This window comes from Triticum urartu, chromosome 2A, assembly GCF_056163025.1.
Source record: "Triticum urartu cultivar PI428250 chromosome 2A, HENAU_Tu73, whole genome shotgun sequence".
In the NCBI taxonomy this organism is placed as follows: Eukaryota; Viridiplantae; Streptophyta; class Magnoliopsida; order Poales; family Poaceae; genus Triticum; species Triticum urartu.
Genome location: NC_141874.1, coordinates 679,448,215 through 679,463,489, shown reverse-complemented (window position 1 = coordinate 679,463,489; position 15,275 = coordinate 679,448,215).

Genomic DNA, 15,275 nt, shown 5'->3' with positions numbered 1-15,275 from the left:
AGGAGGGAGAGGTTGATGGAGATCCAGCAGCACGACGGCGTGGTGGAAGTAGCGGGATTCCAACAGGGCTTCGCTAAGCGCTGCGGGAGGAGGGAGATGTGTCACGGGAGGGAGAGGGAGGCGCCAGGCCTTAGGTATGATTGCTCCTCCTTTTCCCCACTATATATAGGGCCAAGGGAGAGGGGGGAGGCGCAGCCCTTGCCCCTTCCTCCAAGGAAGGGTGCGGCCAAGGGGGGAGGAGTCCATCCTCCCCAAGGCACCTCGGACGTGCCTTCCCCTTTTAGGACTCTCCCCTTTTTCTCTTCTCTTGGCGCATGGGCCTCTTGGGGCTGGTGCCCTTGGCCCATGTAGGCCAAGGCGCACCCCCTACAGCCCATGTGGCCCCCGGGGCAGGTGGCCCCACCCGGTGGACCCCCGGGACCCTTCCGGTGGTCCTGGTACAATACCGGTGACCCCGAAACTTGTCCCGATGGCCGAAATAGCACTTCCTATATATAATTCTTTACCTCCGGACCATTCCGGAACTCCTCGTGACGTCCGGGATCTCATCCGGGACTCCGAACAACTTTCGGGTTACCGCATACTAATATCTCTATAACCCTAGCGTCACCGAACCTTAAGTGTGTAGACCCTACGGGTTCGGGAGACATGAAGACATGACCGAGATGACTCTCCGGTCAATAACCAACAGCGGGATCTAGATACCCATGTTGGCTCCCACATGTTCCACGATGATCTCATCGGATGAACCACGATGTCAAGGACTTAATCAATCCCATATACAATTCCCTTTGTCTATCGGTACGACACTTGCCTGAGATTCGATCGTCGGTATCCCGATACCTTGTTCAATCTCGTTACCGGCAAGTCTCTTTAATCGTTCCGTAACACATCATCCCGCGATCAACTCCTTGATCACATTGTGCACATTATGATGATGTCCTACCGAGTGGGCCCAGAGATACCTCTCCGTTTACACGGAGTGACAAATCCCAGTCTCGATTCGTGCCAACCCAACAGACACTTTCGGAGATACCTGTAGTGCACCTTTATAGTCACCCAGTTACGTTGTGACATTTGGTACACCCAAAGCATTCCTACGGTATCTGGGAGTTGCACAATCTCATGGTCTAAGGAAATGATACTTGACATTAGAAAAGCTTTAGCATACGAACTACACGATCTTTGTGCTAGGCTTAGGATTGGGTCTTGTCCATCACATCATTCTCCTAATGATGTGATCCCGTTATCAATGACATCCAATGTCCATGGTCAGGAAACCGTAACCATCTATTGATCAACGAGCTAGTCAACTAGAGGCTTACTAGGGACATGGTGTTGTCTATGTATCCACACATGTATCTGAGTTTCCTATCAATACAATTATAGCATGGATAATAAACGATTATCATGAACAAGGAAATATAATAATAACTAATTTATTATTGCCTCTAGGGCATATTTCCAACAGATCGGACATGGTTTAGTTGATTTGGATCACGTAATCACTTAGAGGATTAGAGGGATGTCTATCTAAGTGGGAGTTCTTTAAGTAAATTATTTGAACCTAAATTTATCATGAAAATTAGTACCTGATAGTATCTTGCTTGTTTATGCTTGATTGTAGATAGATGGCCCGTGTTGTTGTTCCGTTGAATTTTAATGCGTTCCTTGAGAAAGCAAAGTTGAAAGATGATGGTAGCAATTACACGGATTGGGTCCGTAACTTGAGGATTATCCTCATTGCTGCACAGAAGAATTACGTCCTGGAAGCACCGTTGGGTGCCAGGCCTGCTGCTGGAGCAACACTAGATGTTATGAACATCTGGCAGAGCAAAGCTGATGACTACTCGATAGTTCAGTGTGCCATGCTTTACGGCTTAGAATCGGGACTTCAACGACGTTTTGAACGTCATGGAGCATATGAGATGTTCTAGGAGTTGAAGTTAATATTTCAAGCAAATGCCCGGATTGAGAGATATGAAGTCTCCAATAAGTTCTATAGCTGCAAGATGGAGGAGAACAGTTCTGTCAGTGAGCATATACTCAAAATGTCTGGATATAATAATCACTTGATTCAATTGGGAGTTAATCTTCCAGATGATTGCGTCATTGACAGAATTCTCCAATCACTGCCACCAAGCTACAAGAGCTTCGTGATGAACTATAATATGCAAGGGATGAATAAGACTATTCCCGAGCTCTTCGCAATGCTGAAAGCTGCGGAGGTAGAAATCAAGAAGGAGCATCAAGTGTTGATGGTCAACAAGACCACTAGTTTCAAGAAAAAGGGCAAAGGGAAGAAGAAGGGGAAATTCAAAAAGAACAGCAAGCAAGTTGCTACTCAAGAGAAGAAACCCAAACCTGGACCTAAGCCTGAAACTGAGTGCTTCTACTGCAAGCAGACTGGTCACTGGAAGCGGAACTGCCCCAAGTATTTGGCGGGTAAGAAGGATGGCAAGGTGAACAAAGGTATATGTGATATACATGTTATTGATGTGTACCTTACTAATGCTCGCAGTAGCACCTGGGTATTTGATACTGGTTCTGTTGCTAATATTTGCAACTCGAAACAGGGACTATGGATTAAGCGAAGATTGGCTAAGGACGAGGTGACGATGCGCGTGGGAAACGGTTCCAAAGTCGATGTGATCGCAGTCGGCACGCTACCTCTACATCTACCTTCGGGATTAATATTAGACCTAAATAATTGTTATTTGGTGCCAGCGTTAAGCATGAACATTATATCTGGATCTTATTTGATGCGAGACGGTTATTCATTTAAATCTGAGAATAATGGTTGTTCTATTTATATGAGTAATATCTTTTATGGTCATGCACCCTTAAAGAGTGGTCTATTTTTATTGAATCTCGATAGTAGTGACACACATATTCATAGTGTTGAAGCCAAAAGATGCAGAGTTGATAATGATAGTGCAACTTATTTGTGGCACTGCCGTTTAGGTCATATCGGTGTAAAGCGCATGAAGAAACTCCATACTGATGGACTTTTGGAACCACTTGATTATGAATCACTTGGTACTTGTGAACCGTGCCTCATGGGCAAGATGACTAAAACACCGTTCTCCGGTACTATGGAGAGAGCAACAGACTTGTTGGAAATCATACATACAGATGTATGTGGTCCGATGAATATTGAGGCTCGTGGCGGATATCGTTATTTTCTCACCTTCACAGATGACTTAAGCAGATATGGGTATATCTACTTAATGAAACATAAGTCTGAAACGTTTGAAAAGTTCAAAGAATTTCAGAGTGAGGCTGAAAATCATCGTAACAAGAAAATAAAGTTTCTACGATCTGATCGTGGAGGAGAATATTTGAGTTACGAGTTTGGTGTACACTTGAAACAACACGGAATAGTTTCGCAACTCACGCCACCCGGAACACCACAGCGTAATGGTGTGTCCGAACGTCGTAATCGTACTTTACTAGATATGGTGCGATCTATGATGTCTCTTACTGATTTACCGCTATCGTTTTGGGGTTATGCTTTGGAGACGGCTGCATTCACGTTAAATAGGGCACCATCAAAATCCGTTGAGACGACGCCTTATGAACTATGGTTTGGCAAGAAACCAAAGTTGTCGTTTCTGAAAGTTTGGGGCTGCGATGCTTATGTGAAAAAGCTTCAACCTGATAAGCTCGAACCCAAATCGGAGAAATGTGTCTTCATAGGATATCCAAAGGAGACTATTGGATACACCTTCTATCACAGATCCGAAGGCAAGACTTTTGTTGCTAAGTTCGGAAACTTTCTGGAGAAGGAGTTTCTCTCGAAAGAAGTGAGTGGGAGGTAAGTAGAACTTGACGAGGTAACTGTACCTGCTCCCTTATTGGAAAGTAGTGCATCACAGAAAATTGTTTCTATGACACCTACACCAGTTAGTGAGGAAGCTAATGATGATGATCATGAAACTTCAGAACAAGATACTACTGAACCTCGTAGATCAACCAGAGTGAGATCCGTGCCAGAGTGGTATGGTAATCCTGTTCTGGAAGTCATGCTACTAGATCATGATGAACCTACGAACTATGAAGAAGCGATGGTGAGCCCAGATTCCACAAAATGGCTTGAAGCCATGAAATCTGAGATGGGATCCATGTATGAGAACAAAGTATGGACTTTGGTTGACTTGCCCGATGATCAGCAAGCAATTGAGAATAAATGGATCTTCAAGAAGAAGACTGACGCTGACGGGAATATTACTGTCTACAAAGCTCGACTTGTCGCAAAAGGTTTTTGGCAAGTTCAAGGGATTGACTACGATGAGACCTTCTCACCCGTAGCGATGCTTAAGTCTGTCAGAATCACGTTAGCAATTGCCGCATTTTATGATTATGAAATTTGGCAGATGGATGTCAAAACTGCATTCCTGAATGGATTTCTGGAAGAAGAGTTGTATATGATGCAAGCAGAAGGTTTTGTCGATCCAAAGGGAGCTAACAAAGTGTGCAAGCTCCAGCGATCCATTTATGGACTGGTGCAAGCCTCTCGGAGTTGGAATAAACGCTTTGATAGTGTGATCAAAGCATTTGGTTTTATACAGACTTTTGGAGAAGCCTGTATTTACAAGAAAGTGAGTGGGAGCTCTGTAGCATTTCTGATATTATATGTGGATGACATATTACTAATTGGAAATGATATAGAATTTCTGGATAGCATAAAGGGATACTTGAATAAGAGTTTTTCGATGAAAGACCTCGGTGAAGCTGCTTACATATTAGGCATTAAGATCTATAGAGATAGATCAAGACGCTTAATTGGACTTTCACAAAGCACATACCTTGACAAAGTTTTGAAGAAGTTCAAACTGGATCAAGCAAAGAAAGGGTTCTTGCCTGTGTTACAAGGTGTGAAGTTGAGTAAGACTCAATGCCCGACCACTGCAGAAGATAGAGAGAAAATGAAAGATGTTCCCTATGCTTCAGCCATAGGCTCTATCGTGTATGCAATGCTGTGTACCAGACCTGATGTGTGCCTTGCTATAAGTCTAGCAGGAAGGTACCAAAGTGATCCAGGAGTGGATCACTGGACAGCGGTCAAGAACATCCTGAAATACCTGAAAAGGACTAAGGATATGTTTCTCATATATGGAGGTGACAAAGAGCTCATCATAAAAGGTTACGTTGATGCAAGCTTTGACACTGATCCAGACGATTCTAAATCGCAAACCGGATACGTGTTTACATTAAACGGTGGAGCTGTCAGTTGGTGCAGTTCTAAACAAAGCGTTGTGGCGGGATCTACATGTGAAGCGGAGTACATAGCTGCTTCGGAAGAAGCAAATGAAGGAGTCTGGATGAAGGAGTTCATATCCGACCTAGGTGTCATACCTAGTGCATCCGGTCCAATGAAAATCTTTTGTGACAATACTGGTGCAATTGCCTTGGCAAAGGAATCCAGATTTCACAAGAGAACCAAGCACATCAAGAGACGCTTCAATTCCATCCGGGGTCTAGTCCAGGTGGGAGACATAGAGATTTGCAAGATACATACAGATCTGAATGTTGCAGACCCGTTGACTAAGCCTCTTCCATGAGCAAAACATGATCAGCACCAAGGCTCCATGGGTGTTAGAATCATTACTGTGTAATCTAGATTATTGACTCTAGTGCAAGTGGGAGACTGAAGGAAATATGCCCTAGAGGCAATAATAAAGTTATTATTTATTTCCTTATATCATGATAAATGTTTATTATTCATGCTAGAATTGTATTAACCGGAAACATAATACATGTGTGAATACATAGACAAACAGAGTGTCACTAGTATGCCTCTACTTGACTAGCTCATTAATGAAAGATGGTTATGTTTCCTAACCATGGACAAAGAGTTGTCATTTGATTAACGGGATCACATCATTAGTTGAATGATCTGATTGACATGACCCATTCCATTAGCTTAGCACCCGATCGTTTAGTATGTTGCTATTGCTTTCTTCATGACTTATACATGTTCCTATGACTATGAGATTATGCAACTCCCGTTTGCCGAAGGAACACTTTGTGTGCTGCCAAACGTCACAACGTAAATGGGTGATTATAAAGGTACTCTACAGGTGTCTCCAAAGGTACATGTTGGGTTGGCGTATTTCGAGATTAGGATTTGTCACTCCGATTGTCGGAGAGGTATCTCTGGGCCCTCTCGGTAATGCACATCACATAAGCCTTGCAAGCATTGCAACTAATGAGTTGGTTGCGAGATGATGTATTACGGAACGAGTAAAGAGACTTTCCGGTAATGAGATTGAACTAGGTATTGAGATACCGACGATCGAATCTCAGGCAAGTAACATACCGATGACAAAGGGAACAACGTATGTTGTTATGCGGTCTGACCGGTAAAGATCTTCGTAGAATATGTAGGAGCCAATATGAGCATCCAGGTTCCGCTATTGGTTATTGACCGGAGACGTGTCTCGGTCATGTCTACATTGTTCTCGAACCCGTAGGGTCCGCACGCTTAAGGTTTCGATGACAGTTATATTATGAGTTTATGAGTTTTGATGTACCGAAGCTAGTTCGGAGTCCCGGATGTGATCACGGACATGACGAGGAGTCTCGAAATGGTCGAGACATAAATATTGATATATTGGACGGCTATATTCGGACACCGGAAGTGTTCCGGGTGATTTCGGAGAAAACCGGAGAGCCGGAGGGTTACCGGAACCCCCCCCCCCCGGGAGAAGTAATGGGCCATATGGGCCTTAGTGGAGAGAGAGAGGGGCAGCCAAAGGTGGGCCGCGCGCCTCCTCCCCCCTGGTCCGAATTGGACTAGGAGAGGGGGGGCGGCGCCCCCCTTTCCTTCTCCCTCCCCACTTCTTTCCCCCTCAGGACTCCTCCTTGGCGCGCCATAGAGGCCGGCCGGCCTCCTCCCCTTGATCCTTTATATACGGGGGCAGGGGGCACCCCTTGACACACAAGTTGATCCACGTGATCATATTCTTAGCCGTGTGTGGTGCCCCCTTCCACCATAGTCCTTGATAATATTGTAGCGGTGCTTAGGCGAAGCCCTGCGACAGTAGAACATCAAGATCGTCACCACGCCGTCGTGCTGACGGAACTCTTCCCCGACACTTTGCTGGATCGGAGTCCGGGGATCGTCATCGAGCTGAACGTGTGCTAGAACTCGGAGGTGCCGTAGTTTCGGTGCTTGATCGGTCGGGCCGTGGAGACGTACGACTACATCAACTAAGTTAACGCTTCCGTTGTCGATCTACAAGGGTACGTAGATCACACTCTCCCCCTCTCGTTGCTATGCATCACCATGATCTTGCGTGTGCGTAGGAAAATTTTTGAAATTACTACGAAACCCAACATAACCCCATCCTGGGGTGGATATGGAAAAGCTGCTGTGCAATGTCGATTAAGATGTTTGCTTGGCTTGTAATAATGGACAGGGTTAACACTAAAGACATGATCCAGAGGAGGCATTGGAGGATTAATGAGGGACCAGAATGTGTTCTTTGTCCTACTGGGATTTTGGAGGACAGAAACCACCTCTTTTTCCAGTGCAATTTCAGTGCACGCGTGTGGAATTACCTGCAAATTATATGGAAAGACAGTGATGACATGGTGGAGATTGCTTGCCATGCTAGAAAGGACTTCAACAAACCTTTCTTTGGGGAGGTGGTTTTCACTGCATGGTGGAATATTTGGAAGGTTAGGAATGACAGAGCTTTCAGGAACATCAAGCCATCTTTCAGGATGTGGAAAAATGGCTTCATTCATGACCTCACTCTACTTTCTCACAGAATCAAACGAAAGTATAGAGAATCCTTACTTAAGTGGATTGATTTTCTTCCTCCTTGAGGAGAGTTGCTTCTATGTAATTTTGTAATTATTAGATTTAGTTCACCCCTCCTTTGTATAGCCTTCTTTTGTTTCTTCTTTTTTGTGTTCTTGTTTCTTTTCCTCTCCTTGAGGAAACATTGTATGGTTTCTTCTTTATTTTAATAAAATGTTGTCGGGTTTAAGCCCTGCAGTCTTCATGGTCAAAAAAAACTTGGTGATGGTGACTAGAGAATTATGTCAATCACTATTTTATCTGGAAGATTAACTCCCACTTGATTCAAACGATTGTAGTACCCAGACAATCTGAGCACATGCTCACTGCTTGAGCTATTCTCCTCCATCTTTTAGCTATAGAACTTGTTGGAGACTTCATATCTCTCAACTCAGGTATTTGCTTGAAATATTAACTTCAACTCCTGGAACATCTCATATGATCCATGATGTTCAAAACGTCTTTGAAGTCCCGATTCTAAGATGTTAAGCATGGTGCACTAAACTATCAAGTAGTCATCATATTGAGCTAGCCAAACGTTCATAACGTCTACATATGCTCCTGAAATAGGTCTGTCACCTAGCGGTGCATCAAGGACATAATTCTTTTGTGCAGCAATGAGGATAATCCTCAGATCATGGATCCAATCCGCATCATTGCTACTAACATCTTTCAACTTAGTTTTTCTCTAGGAACATATCAAAAATAAAATAGAGGAGCTAAACGCGAGCTATTGATCTACAACATAGATATGCTAATACTACCAGGACTAAGTTCATGATAAATTAAAGTTCAATTAATCATATTACTTAAGAACTCCCACTTAGATAGACATCCCTCTAATCATCTAAGTGATCAAGTGATCCATATCAACTAAACCATGTCCGATCATCACATGAGATGGAGTAGTTTTCAATGGTGAACATCACTATGTTGATCATATCTACTATATGATTCACGCTCGACCTTTCGGTCTCAGTGTTCTGAGGCCATATCTGCATATGCTAGGCTCGTCAAGTTTAACCTGAGTATTCTGCGTGTGCAACTGTTTTGCACCCGTTGTATTTGAACGTAGAGCCTATCACACCCGATCATCACATGGTGTCTCGACACGAAGAACTTTCGCAACGGTGCATACTCAGGGAGAACACTTTTATCTTGAAATTTAGTGAGAGATCATCTTATAATGCTACCGTCAAACAAAGAAAGATAAGATGCATAAAAGATAAACATCACATGCAATCAATATAAGTGATATGATATGGCCATAATCATCTTGTGCTTGTGATCTTCATCTCCAAAGCACCGTCATGATCACCATCGTCACCGGCGCGACACCTTCATCTCCATCGTAGCATCATTGTCGTCTTGCTAACTTATGCTTCTACAACTATCGCTACCGCTTAGTGATAAAGTAAAGCATTACAGGGCGATTGTATTGCATACAATAAAGCGACAACCATATGGCTCCTGCCAGTTGCCGATAACTCGGTTACAAAACATGATCATCTCATACAATAAAATATAGCATCATGTCTTGACCATATCACATCACAACGTGCCCTGCAAAAACAAGTTAGACGTCCTCTACTTTGTTGTTGCAAGTTTTACGTGGCTGCTACAGGCTGAGCAAGAACCGTTCTTACCTACGCATCAAAACCACAACGACAGTTCGTCAAGTTAGTGTTGTTTTAACCTTCTCAAGGACCGGGCGTAGCCACACTCGGTTCAACTAAAGTTGGAAAAACTGACACCCACCAGCCACCTATGTGCAAAGCACGTCGGTAGAACCAGTCTCGCGTAAGCGTACGCGTAATGTCGGTCCGGGCCGCTTCATCCAATAATTCTGCCGAACCAAAGTATGACATGCTGGTAAGCAGTATGACTTGTATCACCCACAACTCACTTGTGTTCTACTCGTGCATATAACATCTACGCATAAAACCTGGCTTGGATGCCACTGTTGAGGAACGTAGTAATTTCAAAAAAAGTTCCTACGCACACACAGGATCATGGTGATGCATAGCAACGAGAGGGGAGAGTGTTGTCTACGTACCCTCATAGACCGTAAGCGGAAGCGTTTATCAACGCGGTTGATGTAGTCGTACACCTTCATGATCCGTCCCGATCAAGTACTGAACGTACGGCACCTCCGCGTTCAGCACACGTTCAGCTCAATGACGTCCTCGCCTTCTCGATCCAGCAAGAGGGGCGAAGTAGTAGATGAGTTCCGGTAACACGACGGCGTGGTGACGGTGTTGGTGAATAACAATCTCCGCAGGGCTTCGCCTAAGCACTACGAAAACTATGACGGAGGATAAACTAGAGGGGATGGGGTAGCCGGCGCACGGCTTGGTGTTTCTTGATGTGTCTTTGGTGCTAGCCCTGCCCCTCTATTTATATGTTGAGCCCTGGGGTCGAAACTTGGAGCAAAAGCCTCCTCAAAGTCTGTTTTTCCCGAAAGGCAAAAGTCCCACTCGGACTCTAGGACCAAACGCCACAATCCTTGGCGTCTGGCCCAGGGCCAGACACCATGGTTGGCCCCCTGGCCTCCGCAAAACTCCTTTTGCACCAACTTATAGCCCCATGGGCCTGACCCCTTGGCCTAACCATATCATCCAATATATGAATCCTTACCTCCGGACCATTCCGGAGCTCCTCGTCATGTCCGTGATCTCATTCGGGACTCCGAACAACATTCGGTTACCAACATACATAACTCATAAATACTATATCGTTAACGAATGTTAAGCGTGCGGACCCTACGGGTTCGAGAACTATGTAGACATGACCGAGACACTTCTCTGGTCAATAACCAATAGCAGAACCTAGATGCCCATATTGGTTCCTACATATTCTACGAAGATCTTTATCGGTCGAACCGCATAACAACATACGTTGTTCCCTTTTTCATCGGTATGTTACTTGCCCGAGATTCAATCATCGGTATCTTAATACCTAGTTTAATCTCGTTACCGGCAAGTCTCTTTACTCGTTCCGTAATACATCATCCCGCAACTAAATCATTAGTTGCAATGCTTGCAAGGCTTATAGTGATGTGCATTACCGAGTGGGCCCAGAGATACCTCTCCGACAATCAGAGTGACAAATCCTAATCTCGAAATACGCCAACCCAACAAGTACCTTCGGAGACACCTATAGAGCACCTTTATAATCACCCAGTTACATTGTGACGTTTGGTGGCACACAAAGTGTTCCTCCGGTAAACGGGAGTTGCATAATCTCATAGTCATAGGAACATGTATAAGTCATGAAGAAAGCAATAGCAACTAACTAAATGATCAAGTGCTAAGCTAACGGAATGGGTCAAGTCAATCATATCATTCTCCTAATGATGTGATCCCGTTAATCAAATGACAACTCATGTCTATGGTTAGGAAACTTAACCATCTTTGATCAACGAGCTAGTCAAGTAGAGGCATACTAGTGACACTCTGTTTGTTTATGTATTCACACATGTATTATGTTTCCGGTTAATACAATTCTAGCATGAATAATAAACATTTATCATGAAATAAGGAAATAATAATAACTTTATTATTGCCTCTACGGCATATTTCCTTCATTCATCACCTCCACGACTGCTCACCGCCATGGATGCAGCATCTGAGTAAGTGGTTCTAGCAAACCCAATTGTTGGTTCCAACAAAAACTTCTGCCAGTGCCAGCACCTCCGCGCGATTGCTCGCAACCGTAGATGCACCATCCGAGTCACTTATTCCAGCAAATCCAGCTACCGCTCCAAGAAAAAATGGCCAGTTACAGCACCTCCCCATGACTGCTCGCCACCATGGATGTAGCATCCCAAAACACTTGTTTCAGCGAACCAGCTCACTGGGTCCAGCAAAACCTTCGTCGATTCCAGCAATCCAGCTTGCACGTTCCAGCACCTCTCGTGCCTATTTTCCATGGTGCCAGTTGCAACTCACGGTGTCATCGATCACAGCTCGCTTATCATGGGTGATGGCGGATGATGTCATGGAGTCAGAGGAAGGGAGAGTGGGTTTGTTCACGGTCAGGAGGAAGCGACAACCAACTTGCCGACGTGGGGCTAGGGGAAGGGAGAGACCATGGAGGGCGGGGTCAGAGATGAAGAGACGGCAACATGACATGGAGGTGGAGGCGACAACACTCAGACAAACAAGGAAAAGGAGATGGAAGAAGGAGATGGAAGAAGGAAGAAAAATTCATCATCGTGGGGATAAGAATGAGTGGCTCACACCCTTAGTATAGGGGGTTAGGTTGGTAAAAAAGAAAGGGATCATCGGTGGTGTGTGGGCCAACATGGAGCGAGAGTGGCACTATCGGGCGCGAGCTTCAGCCGGTCGGCTGGTTTGCATAGTTTTTCATTCAACTACTGGTTGGTTTCAATAACATTTTTTTGAGTTGTCAATAACATATTATTGTGTTTGGCAATATGATGTGTATTAGTTGATTGTTAAAAAGATGTGAGATAGCTAAGACATGCATCGTTCTTGATAATTTTAGCTCCGTGAGTAGCATCCTAATTTTTTAAAAGCTTGTGACAACGCACGAGCATTTTACTAGTTAAATGTATAATGCGTGGATGCAACATTTTGGCTATGCCTCTGCTACCAACTGCGCCACGGGTCAAAGACAACATTTGACGTGCATCACGCTATTAGCTACCTCGATATAGGCCGTCCACGCCCGACGAATCAACCATTCATTGGAAAAGATTTTGCCTATTTCCATTCTGTTATGTTAGTTATATTCAATAATTCTTTTTTAAAATTATAGTAGTTAGTTATCATATTATTAATATAAAAATTCACGTTCCATACAACTAAATCTCATTTTTTTTGGCAGGAATACAATCAAATACCATTGAAATTTTTCCCGCAAAAACAACTACCATTGAAATATATTGCAACCAATCTCGTAACAACACGCAGGATGCCATCTCTAACAGAATGGGTTATCAACACATCCTTGACAGAAAATAGGTATTTGTTTTTTTGTTTTTATTTTTCTTTTGGGCATGATCAGCATGAGCCTGCTAAGTGCAGTTCTCAATTTTTAAACTGAGTTCTCTTTCTTTCTTTTTTTGCTAGCAAGAGGCGCGTTCGGCATCGAACCAAACCAATGGCATTGCCCACGTGATTTCAAGAAGTACTAGTCTATTGGATAATTTTGTGCTCTTGTCCTGTCTGCACCGCCCGCAATCCCCAGATCCGTTAGGAATAAATTGATTTAATTTTGTATTTATTCCTGTTGATACTGTCGAGAAGTATTTATTTTAATTATTATTAGTGTCTTTTTCAATTTGGTCTGTCTGAATTTGCTGCCCAAGATTTTTTTGAATGGTAGAAAATATTTTTAATAAAATTACAAGGATACTTTTTGGCATTGTACAAACACTTTTTCAAATGTCGCTACTATATTATTTGAACAATGCAAACTACTTTTTCAAATGTCACAAATACTTTTTTGAAATGTATGAAATACTTTTTTGTAAAATTACATGATCATTATTTTTTACATTTTATTAACCTTTTTCTAAATGTCACAAATTTTTTTGAAAGGCATGCACATTTTCTATATGTCACTAATATATTTATTGAATGGTACAAACATATTTTTAAAAATTGCTCAAACAATTTTCTACAATGATAGGCATTTTTAAGTGTGTGATGGGCACTTCTAAAGTTCAAGTAAATTAGTCTAAAAAATATATGTATTTGGAGCATTTCAAATATAAACAAAATTAAAAATAAATAAAAACAGAGCGGATGAAAGAACAGCAAAGCATAGAACTCATCGGGCCCATGGTTGTGTGGGATTTTCTTTTCTTCACCTAGGCATCCATGACAGGGAATAGGCATTCCGTCTTTTTTTGTGTTAAATTTGGGGCTGATCGGCATGAACCCACTAAATGCAATTCTCATTTTATTTTGCTAGGAGAGTGGGCATACCGGCATAGAACCACTTACTTGGGTTATTTGCCTACAAATAACTTACTTGGGTTGTCCCCGTTCCTCCTATGCATTTGCCACCTGATGTTGAGAAGTACCAGCTCAGTCCAGAGCTGTGTCCTCCATGACTCTAGGGCAAATCCTAAACGGCCATTAAGGGGCGCGAAAGCTATGTCTCGCATCAAGTGACACATAAGCTGCTCTTGTTGAAAAAAATCACCACTCGCGCAAGCAACTGGGCCGGCCCATGCCCACACTTTTCTTAAAATAAAAGAAGAAAAAGATGCACTGATCCCCATACCTCAAGAAAGATGCATGACGCTGCAAGCCACTCCGGCCACCGTCCGTGGTTAATACTACGGGGCGTCCTTCTTAAGGTAACTAGAGCCGGTTCTCTCAGTTTTTCCTCTTCTTTTCCTGTTTCATTTCTTTTTTCTTCTCTGTTTTTTTATTCATTTTCATTTTTATATTTATGATAAAAAAATTCATCATTATTTTAATACATGGTGGACATTTCCAAAATGCTTGTTTAACATTTTTTAAATACTTGTTCAACATTATTTTTAAAATTCTTGATTAATATTTTTTTACATTACCAAAACAACTCATAAATTTGTTAAACATAATTATAAACAATTTTCCTATACATGTTCAACATTTTCCAACTGCTTGATTAATATTTTTCAAATTCTTGTTCAACAATTTCTGAATGCTTAATAACTCTTTTTAAACTCTTGTTCAACATTTTTCAAATACTTGTTCAACATTTCCCGAATCCTTCATTAAAATTTTGAAAATACTTATTCAACATTTTTTGAATGCTTGATTTACATATTTGAAATACTTCTTTAACAATTTTCAAATACTTTATTCAACAATAATCGAATGTCTGATTAAAAACATTTGGATACTTGTTCAACATTTTTCGAATACTTGTCCAACATGTTCCAAATGTTTTTATAGAGTGTTTTTCTAATAAAGTATATGAAAATAAAGTATACAAAAGTGAAAAATAAAGTAAAAAGTAAAAAAATAAAATAAAAACAAGCCGTGACCTCGCCCGCGCCGCATTCAGCGAGTCGGAAGTTACACTCGCTAAAGGCGAGGTGTAGGGGCGCCCCTTAAGGCGGTGGATCCTATTTGGCGGCTCAGTGCAAGCCCCCGCTTTGCAAACAGGTGCTTGAAGTTCCTTCGAGCTAGGTAGGACCACTTGCTTTTTTTCCTTTCTCTGTTAAGAATAGAAAAAAGGGGTGCATGGGTAAGTTATTGAACCTGATCTTTCCTCATGGCGAGCTGCCATAATCACGTGGGACAACACATGTCGTGTGTTCACTTACTCCCCTTTCCCCTTTTTGTTCCTTTTCTCTTTCTTGTTTGTATTTTTGATTTTTTTTTCTTGCTTTTCTGTTTCTTTTCTTTATCTTATTATAAAATATACAAACTTTTTAAATTCAACAAACTTTTTCTTCACATGGACTAACTATTTTTCGAATTTGATGATATATTTT